Below are 13,796 nucleotides of genomic sequence, written 5' to 3'. Positions count from 1 at the left end.
TATTTTTAACAAAAATATCAACTACAATTACGTTCTGACATTTTGTGTTTAAAAATGGCGGACTTTTAATTTAAGTCAATTGAGGTCAAGGAAGATAAGTCAGTTTGTCACACTGAATTACTTGCACAACTCTTCTACATAAAAACGTATGCCAAAATTTGTTAATTTTATAAGTTCTATTTTTACTTGTAATTATTTTTCTACTAGGCCATTTTTCGTCATTTTTGAAGTTTATACTAATTTCGACATGACGCGTAATAATGTTTTCACTTGAAATGCGTTGGTTAAAAGGATCACTTATTATTATTATTATTATTATTATTTATTTATTTATTTATTTATTTAGGCGGACGTACGGGAGTGGTACCGTGCCCTCCCCACCCAAATGCGGGTTTTACACCTTTTTAAAAACGTTTTTCAACGATTATCCTAGATTACAGACTTAAGTATCGTATTAACAGAAAAAAATTTGGAAAGAAAAAAAATGCCTTTTAAGAAGGGGGTTCACTTTCTCGTTATAACGTTCTCCTTCATTGTTACCTGACTTTACTGTCCATTTCTTTACCGACGTGTCACGTAATTAGAACCTCTTCGTAAAAGTCATTAATTTTTTTTTTCGGCTAATATGGTACTTAAGTCTGTAATCTATGATACCCATCGGAAAAAAAAAAAAAAAAAACTTAAAAAAAAAAAGGTGAAAACACATACATTTTTAGGGGTGGGCACTCTCGTACAAGTCCACCTTTATTTTTATTACTAAAACATGGTTTAAGTAAAAATAAGTTGATTTGGTGTAATACCGAAAATAACTTCATTCTAAATAATTTCGACCACTGAAATCTTAGTTTAAAAATGAAATTGATTTTCGGTTGTTATTTTTTTCTACAAAGAGCCAACAAAACAAAAAAGGCATTTAACGTTGGCCTACCGTGTCATGTAATTATAATACCATGCAAAGAATGAAAATTGAAAAACAAAAATAATAATGACGTATTAAGTTCGTTTCTACATGTCTCTCCTGTCCATTACTGTACTTATGTCAACACAAATGAATAATTTGAACGTTATTGCTACGAAGTTTTTCTTCTGCTTACCACCATCTTTTATCACGTGATCACGCTAAACGCGATATCTCCATAGCAACCAGAATTACATTATTTATTTCTCTGTAAAGTCGTGTTGTGACCTTCAAAAAGTCCAATTTTACACTTTTCAAATTTTGTTTATTTGGTGATTGTTAAGAAAGAGTCGACAGATGGATTTTTAAAAAAATATGTAGGTGTAAGCAAAAAACAACAGTACTTACTCAATTATGTCGAATATAGAATTAAAAAAAAAAAAAAACGAAAATTAATCGAGTAGAAAATTATTTACGGCTAAAAGTAATTTTTACGGAAAATTGGAGGAAATTGCATTTTCCCTAGATGTGAGCACCTTGAAGAATGCAAAAACAGGAGAATACTTATCTCCATTTTCACCACTTTAATGGCTAACCTACTGTTTTCAGATCATGGTGATTGACTTTTTTTGTATTTTAGTTTGGTTTTCACCAAGGGCGATAACTCCTATTTCATAAATATATGCTGGGTTTGTATTACTGTACACATAGATTCGAAAAAGTTGTCAAAAAACAAATATATAACAAATAAATGTTATCAAAGGCAAGATAAGTTACTTTTCTACCAAACTGGGTATATTTTTCGTGTTTTTATTCAATTTAACATGTTTATTCAGCTCGAAAACCACACAGTGTTTACCGATGTATTGGAACATTCAAGATGGCGTCTTATTCTCTCTTTAACACGGTAAGTGTGGGAAAAGATGTTATAAATAAAAATCTGGATAAAATACTGTTAAAAACTCGCTCAATATATGTTACCGTGACATGGGTTGACATATATTCGGTGGGTTTTTAATAGTATTTTGTATAGTTTTTTTTATTTATAACACCTTTTTCCATACTTATGGTGTTAAAGAGGGTGTGAGACGCCATCTTGAATTTTCGAATACATCGGTAAACACTATGTTTTTCGAGCTGAATAAATATGTTACAATTGTTACATTGAATAAAAACACAAAAAATATATCCAGTTTGGCAGAAAAGTAACTTATCTTGCCTTTGATAACATTTATATATTTGTTTTTTGACAACTTTTTCGAATCTATGTGTACAGTAATACAAACCCGAAAATTTTCTTTAATTCAAAAAATGTTTTATTAAAAATCAATTATTGAAAAAAAAAGTTAGTAAAAATCAAATTTAATACAATAATTTAAAAAAAAATTATATTTTGATACATTTTTTTAATGTTTTGGTTTTTATTCAGTTGTAGCGGGTTTGGTCGACATTATTCACCGATGCCTGGTATTACAGTTGTGATGTGAGCATAGGTAAATGTTTCCCAACCGCTAACAAAAAATAAACATAAAAAGGTTGTTAGAAACAGCATTAAGTGTCTGTCTGTCTGTCTCTCTCTCTCTCTCGCTCTCTCTCTCTCTCTCTCTCTCTCTGTGTATATATAATGAAAAGCAGGAGAGAAATCTTTCTCTGACTGAGGCAAAATGGTGTTTTTAAGATATAAAATATTTCTTCTTTGTCTTTTTAAAACGGTATTAAAATCCATTATATTAGTTCAGTATTGCTAATCCAGTGTGATTCAGACGTTAATATGAAACAAAATGAAACAAGAAGGGTTAAATGAAATTTAATTCTCGCTTATCTGATACTTCCATGTGGAGAATTTAGATGTGTGACGACGTGCGCAAAATGATGTTGGTTATTTAACGTCGGACCCGACGGAGTCTCTCTGGTTGTTACGGCATACTGACTGGCTTTTACTGCGACTGATTGATTCCTTTTTTTTATAGGTTTCAAACCGGCTCCAACGAAAGCTGTCGGAAAAAAATATTTTTAAATTCATTTTCTTCATAATCCGATTGGATGAAAAAAAAAAAAAAACATCTTTGTCACATGAGGTGCTTCCAGATACGTCGGCGAAACAAGACAGGTTTTTAGTTTTGTGCACGGAAATTGCATGAGTGTAGACAGCAACTATACGCGCAACTGAAACGTTCCTTGTACAGCCACTTTTAATATTTGTGGCGAGTCGCTACACAATTATTTTTGTTATTTATTTGCAATATTTTTAGACTGAGAAACGTCCCATGTCGCCTTTCAGTGAAAACAAAACCAACATACTGGCTGTGGCCCCTGTCGTGTAAGGTCCCTTTTTTTTTATAACTAAAACATAATAGTAGTTGTTCTAGTTGATGATTTTTGCATAAGTTTTGGATATATTACTATTTTCGACATAATTAAGTGAGTACTTTTGTACGGGTTCTACCTGATTAAGAATAGTGCGCTATCTGCACAAAATAAAACAAAAATTATCAAATAAAGATATTTTCTCTTTTTTCCCCATGTAAAAAAGTAAAACTCCATCAATCGTAAATATTTATCCATCAAATTGTTTAATTTAGAGACAGCCAAAACGGAAGGAGAGAGTAAGTATTTTTTGAATGAGTCTCTTTTTAAAAATCTGCAAAAATCAAGTAATTATCCAATCAATATGAAATTTTCACTAATTATTAAGTGAAGAATGAACTTTATTATGGTATACTTTTTTTTCATAATCGATATATATATATATATATATATATATATATATATATATATATATATATATGTATATATATATATATATATATATATGCCCCCCTTCTTTAGTTGTGGTTACAAATATGCTTAAAATAATCACCCGAAACTGAATAAAATATATTGTATTGTGAGAGGCTGAGGATTGTAAATAATACTTTAAAAAAAAAAATAAATAAAAACTGCACGTATCAGATTTTAAGGTTCAAATTTCGAATTTTGAATGTGTTTAATTTTTCATCTTTCGTGTGAAATGTGTTGATAATAATTATTATCTTTCCGATTAGCAAAAATAAAAACAAACAAAAGATAAATAAATAATAAATAAATAAAAATAATAATAATAATAAAAATAAAAAATAAATAAAATTATATATTTTCATTATTTTTACGAAAACACTACTTTTAAATCTTTGAAAAATAAATTAATAATTTTCTTTTAGTGAGCCCAATATTGCTAATATACCACACAACAGGAAATGCTTTGAAGAATCGATACCCAAAAAGAAAAAGTCGATAAATTACTGCGAATTTTGTTAGAAATACAATAATTTTAATAATTTTGCATCTACCACACTCTCTCGTCCAGAAATACTTGGCCCGAATGGCAAGACAGGATCAAGACGACCAAGTGTGATTGATGGTGCCCGGAAAACTCGTCTCGGGAAAACTCGTCTCGGGAAAACCCGTCTCGGGAAAACTCGTCTCCGGAAAACTCGTCTCCGGAAAACTGGTCCCCTTTCGCTAGGTAGGAAAACTGGTCCCGTATTGAATAAATACCGATTGAAAACACATTTTATGATCATTCTTGAAGGAGATATTATTTTTTAAAATAGACTATAGCCCCCCCCTAATATTTTTTAAAAATATTTTTACTTGTTTAATGTTTTCTTTTCTTTTTTTTTTCTTTTAAATAAAATCGATTTTCTAAGTGTCCGTTTTCTACCTAACTGGCTAAGTTCTTAGTGGTTTCACTTCTTTTAAAGCGTTTATTATGTTCATACAAAGTTAATTACAATTTTTTTTTTGTTCTTATTTTAACGATGTTTTTTGGAGTCATAAAAACAATAATTAAAAACAAAACCAAAAAATTAAAAAACAGGGAGCGATTCGATTTTTCGTTACTTTTTTGTTTTGTTTTTTTAATTATGATAGTTTTTTTGTTATGTTTTTGTTTTCTCTCATACCAAAATGCACTCATGCGTTATTTAAAATTATAATTTTATCAATTATCAACATTTATTGTCGTCCTGTCAAATTTTGCAAAAATTAACTAATAAATTAAAAACGAAATATTTTTTTGGCGCGAGAGATGCCATGTGCTAATAATCTCTCGTTAACTAATTTTAAATTTTTTTAAATTTTTACTTCGAAATTCTAAAATCAATCATTAAGAGAAAAAGTAATCACTAAATAAATTTATTAATCAATTTTCTTGAAAATCCCGCTATCGTTTATGAAGAATCTTTTTAATTTCATTTTTTGTTGGTTGTTTTTCGGAGGGAGATATAGTTTTAACCCCCCCCACTCTCTCTCCCTCTCTCTAAATTATATTTTGAAAAATATTAAAATTTATTATTTTCTTTTTAAAACCAAATCTCCCTCAGTAATTTCTTTAATTTTCTATTTTTTAGCGATTATCAAGACCCCTAAGATGTGATATACCGGACATTATTTCTAGTTCGGGTTTGTATTACTGTACACATAGATTCGAAAAAGTTGTCAAAAAACAAATATATAACAAATAAATGTTATCAAAGGCAAGATAAATTACTTTTCTACCAAACTGGATATAATTTTCGTGTTTTTATTTAATTTAACATGTTTATTCAGCTCAAAAAGCATACAGTGTTTACCGATGTATTGGAAAATTCAAAATAGCGGCCGACTCTCTCTTTAACACGGTAAGTTCGGGAAAAGGTGTTATAAATAATAAACTAGACAAAATACTATTAAAAAACCACCGAATATATGTCAAGTTATGTCACGGTAACATATATTGAAAAGGTATTATAAATAATAAACTAGACAAAATACTGTTAGAAACTCGCTCAATATATGTTACTGTGACATAAGTTGACATATATTCGGTTGTTTTTTAACAGTATTTTGTCTAGTTTATTATTTATAACACCTTTTCCCGAACTTACCGTGTTTAAGAGAGAGTCGGCCGCCATTTTGAATTTTCCAATACATCGGTAAACACTGCATGTTTTTCGAGCTGAATAAACATGTTAAATTGAATAAAAACACGAGAATTATATCCAGTTTGGTAGAAAAGTAACTTATCGGGTAACCCAACTTATCTTGTCTTTGATAACATTTATTTGTTATATATTTGTTTTTTTAACTACTTTTTCGAATCTATGTGTACAGTAATACAAACCCAAATTTTAATATTTTTTAAAATATAATTTAGAGAGGGGGGGGGTAAAACTATATCTCCCTCCGAAAAACAACCAACAAAAAATGAAATTAAAAAGATTCTTGATAAACGATAGCGGAGTTTTCAATAAAATTGATTAATAAATTTATTTAGTGATTACTTTTTCTCTTAATGATTGATTTTAGAATTTTGAAGTAAAAATTTAAAAAATTAAAAATTAGTTAACGAGAGATTGTTAGCACATGGCATCTCACGCGCCAAAAAAATATTTCGCTTTTAATTTATTAGTTAATTTTTGCAAAATTTGACAGGACGACAATAAATGTTGATAATTGATAAAATTATAATTTTAAATAACGCATGAGTGCATTTGGTATGAGAGAAAACAAAAACATAACAACAAAAAACTATCATAATTAAAAAACCAAAACAAAAAAGTAACGCTCCCAGTTTTTAATTTTTTTTTGTTTTTTTATTATTGTTTTATGACTCCAAAAAACATCGTTAAAATAAGAAACAAAAAAATTGTAATTAACTTTGTATGAACATAATAAACGCTTTAAAATAAGTGAAACCACTAAGAACTTAGCCAGTTAGGTAGAAAACGGGCAATCGATTTTATTTAAAAAAAACAAAAAAAACATTACACAAATAAAAATATTTTTTTAAAAATATTAGCTGGGGGGGGGGGGGGCTATAGTCTATTTTAAAAAGCAATATCTCCTTCAAGAACGATCATAAAATCGATATTTATTCAATAAGGGACCAGTTTTCCTACCTAGCGAAAGGGGACGAGTTTTCCCGAGACGAGTTTTCCGGAGACGAGTTTTCCCGAGACGAGTTTTCCGGAGACGAGTTTTCCCGAGACGAGTTTTCCTAAATTCGTGATTGATACTAGATGCAGAAGTTGTCTCCAACACATACTGCACCCAGAATTCCCAAAATGAAAAAAGAATTAAACGCTTAGCCATTCTTCACTTAATCGTCAAAATAAATGTTAAAAATACATGGAAATTTACAGGACTAAATGAACTTATTTAGTTCTATCAAAGCTACCGTAGTTTCTTCCAAACTACCATTAAATACATTTTTTAATTTCGCCACGCAAAATCTATACAGTAAGATAAAAGAGGGAATTATTTGAAATTCAGATACTTATGTTATGATATTTTTGCATAATCTTATAGTAACTCACCTTCAATATTATTTTTACAAAAATTAATTGATTCAAAAACCTTTAAAAATATTGAAACGTTTTATCCATCGAGACAAAAATGGCGATGAATAGAGTATTTTTTTTTTTTTTTTTTTAAATTTTAAATTTAAAATTCCATTAAAAATAGTAGAAAGAATTTTATATTATTCTGCTTTTCATATGATAAACTTTAGGCTTTTATCTTTCTGTAAAAAAAAAAAAAGAAAGTTGCTCAAGAATTATGGATTTTAATAGATTTTAATTCGTTTTAAAAAAATAACAACTTGGTTTTTCGGGTTTGTATTACTGTACACATAGATTCGAAAAAGTTGTCAAAAAACAAATATATAACAAATAAATGTTATCAAAGGCAAGATAATTTACTTTTCTGCCAAACTGGATATATTTTTTGTGTTTTTATTCAATGTAACATATTTATTCAGCTCGAAAAACATACAGTGTTTACCGATGTATTTGAAAATTCAAGATGGCGCCTCACACCCTCTTTAACACCGTAAGTTTGGAAAAAGGTGTTTAAATAAAAAAACATACAAAATACTATTAAAAACCCGGCGAATATATGTCAACCTATGTCACGGTAACATATATTGAGCGAGTTTTTAACAGTATTTTATCCGGTTTTTTTATTTATAACATCTTTTCCCACACTTACCGTGTTAAAGAGAGAATCAGACGCCATCTTGAATGTTCCAATACATCGGTAAACACTGTATCGTTTTCGATCTGAATAAACATGTTACATTGAATAAAAACACGAAAAATATATCCAGTTTGGTAGAAAAGTAACTTATCTTGCCTTTGATAACATTTATTTGTTATATATTTGTTTTTTGACAACTTTTTCGAATCTATGTGTACAGTAATACAAACCCCACGCATTAATGGCAATTAATAACAATCAGTAAGATAACGAGGTCATAACATAATAAAATATAAACTTAAACAGCAATTACAATAAGCCTTGTTACAAAGTTTAAGTTTATATTTCAATGTATTTTTAAGAAGATTTGTCATTCAGTTTTCTAACTGGATAAATCTGCAGTTTTAATTTTCGTATTTATTGAGAAAATTAATGCTATTAATTAAAACGACGAAACTTTTGACAGCGCTATAAAAATAAATCTTAGTTAATTGGATACGATGATTAGAAATTTCCCCGTTACGAAAAATCCAATTGTGATATGAAGGAGTTATTCCCCTTGGTTATGTATCATTCTATACTTATCTCCCTTGTAGCATTTTCGAAATCAAGAATTCATAGACTTTTTTTCGTTTTAGAACAATTGTTATTCATTGTTTCGCGTCTACCAGTTGGCTTGTTATAACTATCTTATTAAATATTATTTTAATTATATTTTTTTTTATTAAAACATGATTGCGAAGTAAATAAAAAATAAGTAGGGAGTAACCCATTTCATAAACTAGGTTTCAGCATTACTCCATAGAAAATCCATTTCATAATTAGCGAGCATAAAACTAGTAAATTATTCAAAACGTTAGTTTTTTAATTAAAAAAATTCTATAATGCACAAGCCAATGACTACTTCCAGAATGTAGCCCACACTACTTGCTGCTCGTTGAATTTTGCATTAAAATCGACCACATTTATGCAAAGCTTGCATCTCCTTTTCCTTGACCCTTTTTAAAATTTATTTCAAGAAACAGAATACAACAAACCAAATATTAGGTCAGTCCATACAATCAGGATTGTAATGCAATGAAACTGGTGTCAAACATCTTGCTCTGCCTTTCTTTAGATCACATTAACGAGGTCGAGAGGAGGCCTTGAGTACTGGGCAGATTAGGACTTCCATACACTTTGCCCTAGCTCACGCTCTGGAAAGGTCACGTCATTGCCCCAGGAAATAACTACACTAAGAGAAAGAAGGCCAGGAGATTTCAACAGATGGAATGCGAATATATGTGATAAAAAATATTTATAAAAGGTGCCACAAGTGAAAAACTTAGTCTAAATTCATTCACAGACACACCAGGTTTAAATAGAAATAAAACAAACGTGAAATCATTTCCCTACGGCAAGGCTAACTGTATTATTACGACACATCTGACAACAAAAGTTTGCTATTGTTCACACCTGAACTATATGTCTACAACTACGTCCACGCAGGCAATATATAAGGCCTCACCACTTCAGCTGATCAGCAGTGGTGGCAAAGGTTGATGTGAGGACTCGTATGCTTTTACTCTCCTCTAACAGCAGCAGCTAACTTGAACGTCTTCACCCTTTCCTTCTCATAGTAACAGAGACTGTTCGCCTACCAATTACAGTAACAAACTTTAATAACAAGAACTTTGATATTTTCTTCTTCTAGGAAACTTCTGAACAACAACAGATATTTTCAACCATTTCGTTATTTTCAATAAATATTTAACTTAATACTCTGTCTGTCTTTCTTGGTACCATATGCTAATTTTGTTATTGTGACCGTCATTATTGGGTATTTATATGTAATACCTTGTGACAAAACAAATCCCTCAATACAGCTTTGATAAAGCGAGGGCGAAACCAGTCAGTTGACTCCCCCATTTTTTTCTCCTCTTCTCTTCAACCCGTTAACTTTATTTTAGACGTTTTTAATCATGAATTTAAGTCTTCTCTTCATGATTGCGTTATATAAATTTTGTATCCCTGAAAGAATCATGATATATATATATATATAGTCATCCACATACAGTACTGTTTCGCTGTATCACAGCTCATCAATGTAGCTATATATATATATATATATATATATATATATATATATATATATATATATATATATATAATTATTCCAGGTTAATATTATTCGGAGGTAAAACATAGAATAAATTGAATGAGGTTTGTACAAGAGTGCTCAATACCAAAGAAGAGCAAGATATATTTTTTATTTATTTTTACATAAACATTTAGGTATAGCTTCACATTCATGAGTATGTTTCAGTCAATTACTTACAAACAATTTACAAACGTCCAGTTAGTTACATACTCAAGAATGTGTAGCAATACCTAAATGTATTTGGTGACTTTAACGCCACTACAATAATTGGCTTGGCTTCTCAATACAGACACAGCTGGTGGCATCATCCATAACTTCTCTATATTCCATTCCTTGACACAAATAGTAACATTCTCAATCAGTTTCCCAGATCATCAGAACCAGCAAGCCTAACTTCTGGATTTATTTCTGACAACAGTTCCTGAGGATTGTGTAACAAATGCCCATTACCCACTCAGGAATGCTGATCACGCTGTGATAATGATAGACATCACTCTAAACTCTCGACCCCAAGTTGAAGATCCATTGTTCAAAATGACAAGATACTACAATAAGGCTGACTGGGATGCTATTAGAGATCACACCAGAGATGCCCCAAGGTTCAAAGGAATGGTTCAAAGCAGCAATTGAAGCACATGTTCCCATATGGAAGTTCTGTAGCAAACCCCACTCTTCCCAATGTTTTACTTCTACTTGTGCAGCTGCCATTGCTCAGAGGCAACATGCATACCACAGATTTATCTGGCATAAGTCGAGTACAAACACAAAAGTTTACAGAAGCTAGAAGTAATTGTAAAACGGAAGTAGCGCTAAGAGAGAATATACCGAAACCATCAGAAAACGCATTGAAGTGCAAAAATTAGGAAAATCTTCAACAGTGTAGGGCAATCATGAGGTTGTTTCATGGCAACCGAGAAAGCTAATATGCTTGCCTATCAGTTTGCTTCAAACTCTAATTTGGACCCAGCAAACCACTCCCTCTCTGATTTTCCTTTGCAGACAGACGCCACACTAGATGACCTAAAAATCACCCCTTCTCAAGTGCATGATATCATAAAAAACTTAGACACCTCAAATGCCTTAACGAATCATGCTTTCCTGACTGCTGGAAAACTGCTTCTGTGACACCAGTTTACAAGAATCCTGGCAAAGGAATTGACCCATTAAATTATCACTCCATAAGCATCCTCCCTCTTTTCAACAAAACATTTGAGTCCATAATTAATCAAGTTCTAGTCCATCACCTTACAGTTGATAAACTTCAGTCTGCCTATCAATATGGATTTAGGCAAGTCCATTCTACTGCGGATATCCTAACTGTAATCTCTGAACGTAAATACTATGCACTGGATAAAGCAGGGGAAGATAGGGCAGTAGCCCTAGATATATCTAAGGCTTTTGACAGGGTATAGCATGATGGCATGAAAATCAGATCCTATGGTATTACTGGATGAATACTTAACATAATTAAATCCTTTTTAAAAAAGAGAAGGTTGTCCTCGATGGTCGTACGTGTAAACAATATGATATAACTGCGGGTGTACCTCATGGGTTGATCCTTGGACCTTTATTATTCCTTATATTCATAAATGACCTCTCTGATAAAATAGTCTTTGAGATGGGCAGATTTGCCAATGACACCACGCTCTATAACAGGCATGAGGGAAAAACGAGTGAACGCATAATCAAGACAATGGCAGAAACCGTAGAGGAAGATCTCCAATCTGTAGTGGAATGGGGTCCAAAATGGATGGTAACATTCAATGTTGCCAAGACTAAGCTTGTTTCCTTTAATAATTACAAGAAACCTTCTCAACCACCAATAGCTATGACTAAAGATACATTACCTGAAAGTACTTCATTTAAACTCCTCGGCTTAATGTTCATAGGGAACATGAGTTGGAACAGATACATTGAGAGCATTGCCAAGGCCGCTGCGAAGAAGGTAGGCTCTCTCTACCATGCTAGAAAGTCACTTACACCTGAAAGTATCCTGTACTTCTACAAGGCCACCATTCGCCCATGTATGCAGTATTGTTGTCACATTTGGGCTGGTGATTCTGCTACTTTTCTCTCTCTCCTTGACAGGGTTCAAAAGAGTCACCAACCTGATAGGTCCTGAACTGTCATCTAAGCTTCAACTTCTGTCCCATCGACGAAATGTTGCATCCCTCTGCTGTTTTACAAATATTTTAATGGTGGATACTCTGACTCACTACAAGCTCTTGTACCCACTTGACATACATACCCTCAACAAGCCCGACACGCAGCAAAATCCCACCCCTACACATTAGAGATCCCTAGATGTAAGAAAGCCTTCTACTCCAATAGTTTCTTCCCCAGAATGGCTATACTTTGGAATTCCCTTCCAGGTTCCTGCTTCCTTAACTGTACTGACATGCACAAGTTCAAATGTAACGTAAACAGACATTTTGCTTCTCAACTCACTACATAGTATCCCTGTAACTCATGCCCCTGATAGTAGCCCCCTACATCAAAGTGGCACTGTGCATTGTTTGGGGTGAAAATGTAATTAAAAAATAATGTTCATGTAGAAATGAATTATATATATATATATATATATATATATATATATATATATATATATATAAAAGTTACAATAACTTTACTAAGGTAATCAAAATTGTAAACTTAAAATATATTATAAATATTAAAGAGTTAATATTTACAAGTAAAATAAACTCAGCCAGATGTAAAAAGCTCAATAAAACCGAAAAGGAAATAGAGCTTATAATATGAACAAATGATTAATAAAATATGTTAAAAGACATCTTGAAAAAGAGTTAAAAACATATTTAATTTTAAAAAAGGAAGCACAAGATAAGTGGATAGTCCTTAATCCGCGGAGTTTCGAAGAAATACTCTCCTTCTCATCAGAGGGCAGGAATTAGCAAAATGCAGGATCGGATTTTGCATATAAAAGTATTTAATGAAACTACAAGTAAGTCAAAGATCTTACTTGGTTAAAAAAAGGGTGAGATAAGGGAACAGGAGGCAAAAGAAAAATGATAAAAAGATTTCACATGAATGGATAGTCCGGTGAAGGGTAAAAATCCAAAAATGGTAAAATCCAAAACGGTCGAATTTAAAATTTCAATCCAATGAGTAAATTCCAAATGGTCCAAAATCATCCAAAAGATTTTCTTTTTTTTCTAATATGGGGGGGGGGGGTGTTACAAATATATGAAAAAAATATATAATTTGAGACAATAATTACTTTTAATATTATTAAAAAAAAAAAAAGGTCGAGAGAGAAAATTCTGTTTTATCGCGCTTTATATTGTCGTCTGCTCTCAGTGAATTTGTAAACATCCGGAAAAAGAAAGAGAGAGAGAGAGAGAGAGAGAGAGAGAGAGAGAGAGAGAGAGAGAGAGAGAGAGAGAGAGAGAACATACGAAAATACAGCGAGGGGACGCCTATAAACTGTAAAGAAAGAGAGAGGGGGAGAGAGAAGATATGAAACTAGAGAGAGGGAAAGCTGCAGGCATCCGCCTCGCGTGTTATTGAGCGAGTGACGCGAGAGAGATGCAGGTACATACAGTGAGAGAGGGGGTGCCAAAGAGAGAGAGAAAGGTATACCATTAGAGAGAGGGAAAGGAGCGGCGCAGGGTGGCGAGACAGTTACGATATAGCAGCCGAGGAGGAGGGTCAGGGAAGCGACATTGTTGGCGATGGTGACGGCGTTTGTGGTGCTGACGACGGCGAAGAAATGAACGATATATTTTGACGACAGAGAAA

The 13,796-nt window shown here is 31.9% G+C and overlaps 1 protein-coding gene across 5 annotated transcripts in view; it reads right to left on the bottom strand.

Moving 5' to 3' along the window:
- LOC145290834 (uncharacterized protein C22orf15-like) overlaps positions 1–1,534 on the bottom strand; it is a 47,148-nt gene extending 45,614 nt beyond the window's left edge. The window contains exon 1 of one of the 5 annotated variants that reach the window (XM_080136519.1): positions 1,307–1,534. The gene's annotated coding sequence lies outside the window, so the exon portion shown is untranslated. Of the gene's footprint in view, positions 1–928; positions 1,163–1,306 lie in introns of those variants that run through there. The other 4 variants (XM_080136520.1, XM_080136522.1, XM_080136518.1 and 1 more) reach the window with 4 other exon arrangements.
- Between the last annotated feature and the right edge of the window lie 12,262 nt (positions 1,535–13,796).

The sequence above is a fragment of the Euprymna scolopes genome, chromosome 2 (assembly GCF_053919585.1).
Source record: "Euprymna scolopes isolate OS-2025 chromosome 2, ASM5391958v1, whole genome shotgun sequence".
Lineage (NCBI taxonomy): Eukaryota > Metazoa > Mollusca > Cephalopoda > Sepiida > Sepiolidae > Euprymna > Euprymna scolopes.
The sequence above is the reverse complement of the archived record's forward strand: the minus strand, read 5'-3'. Positions and strand labels throughout refer to the sequence as shown.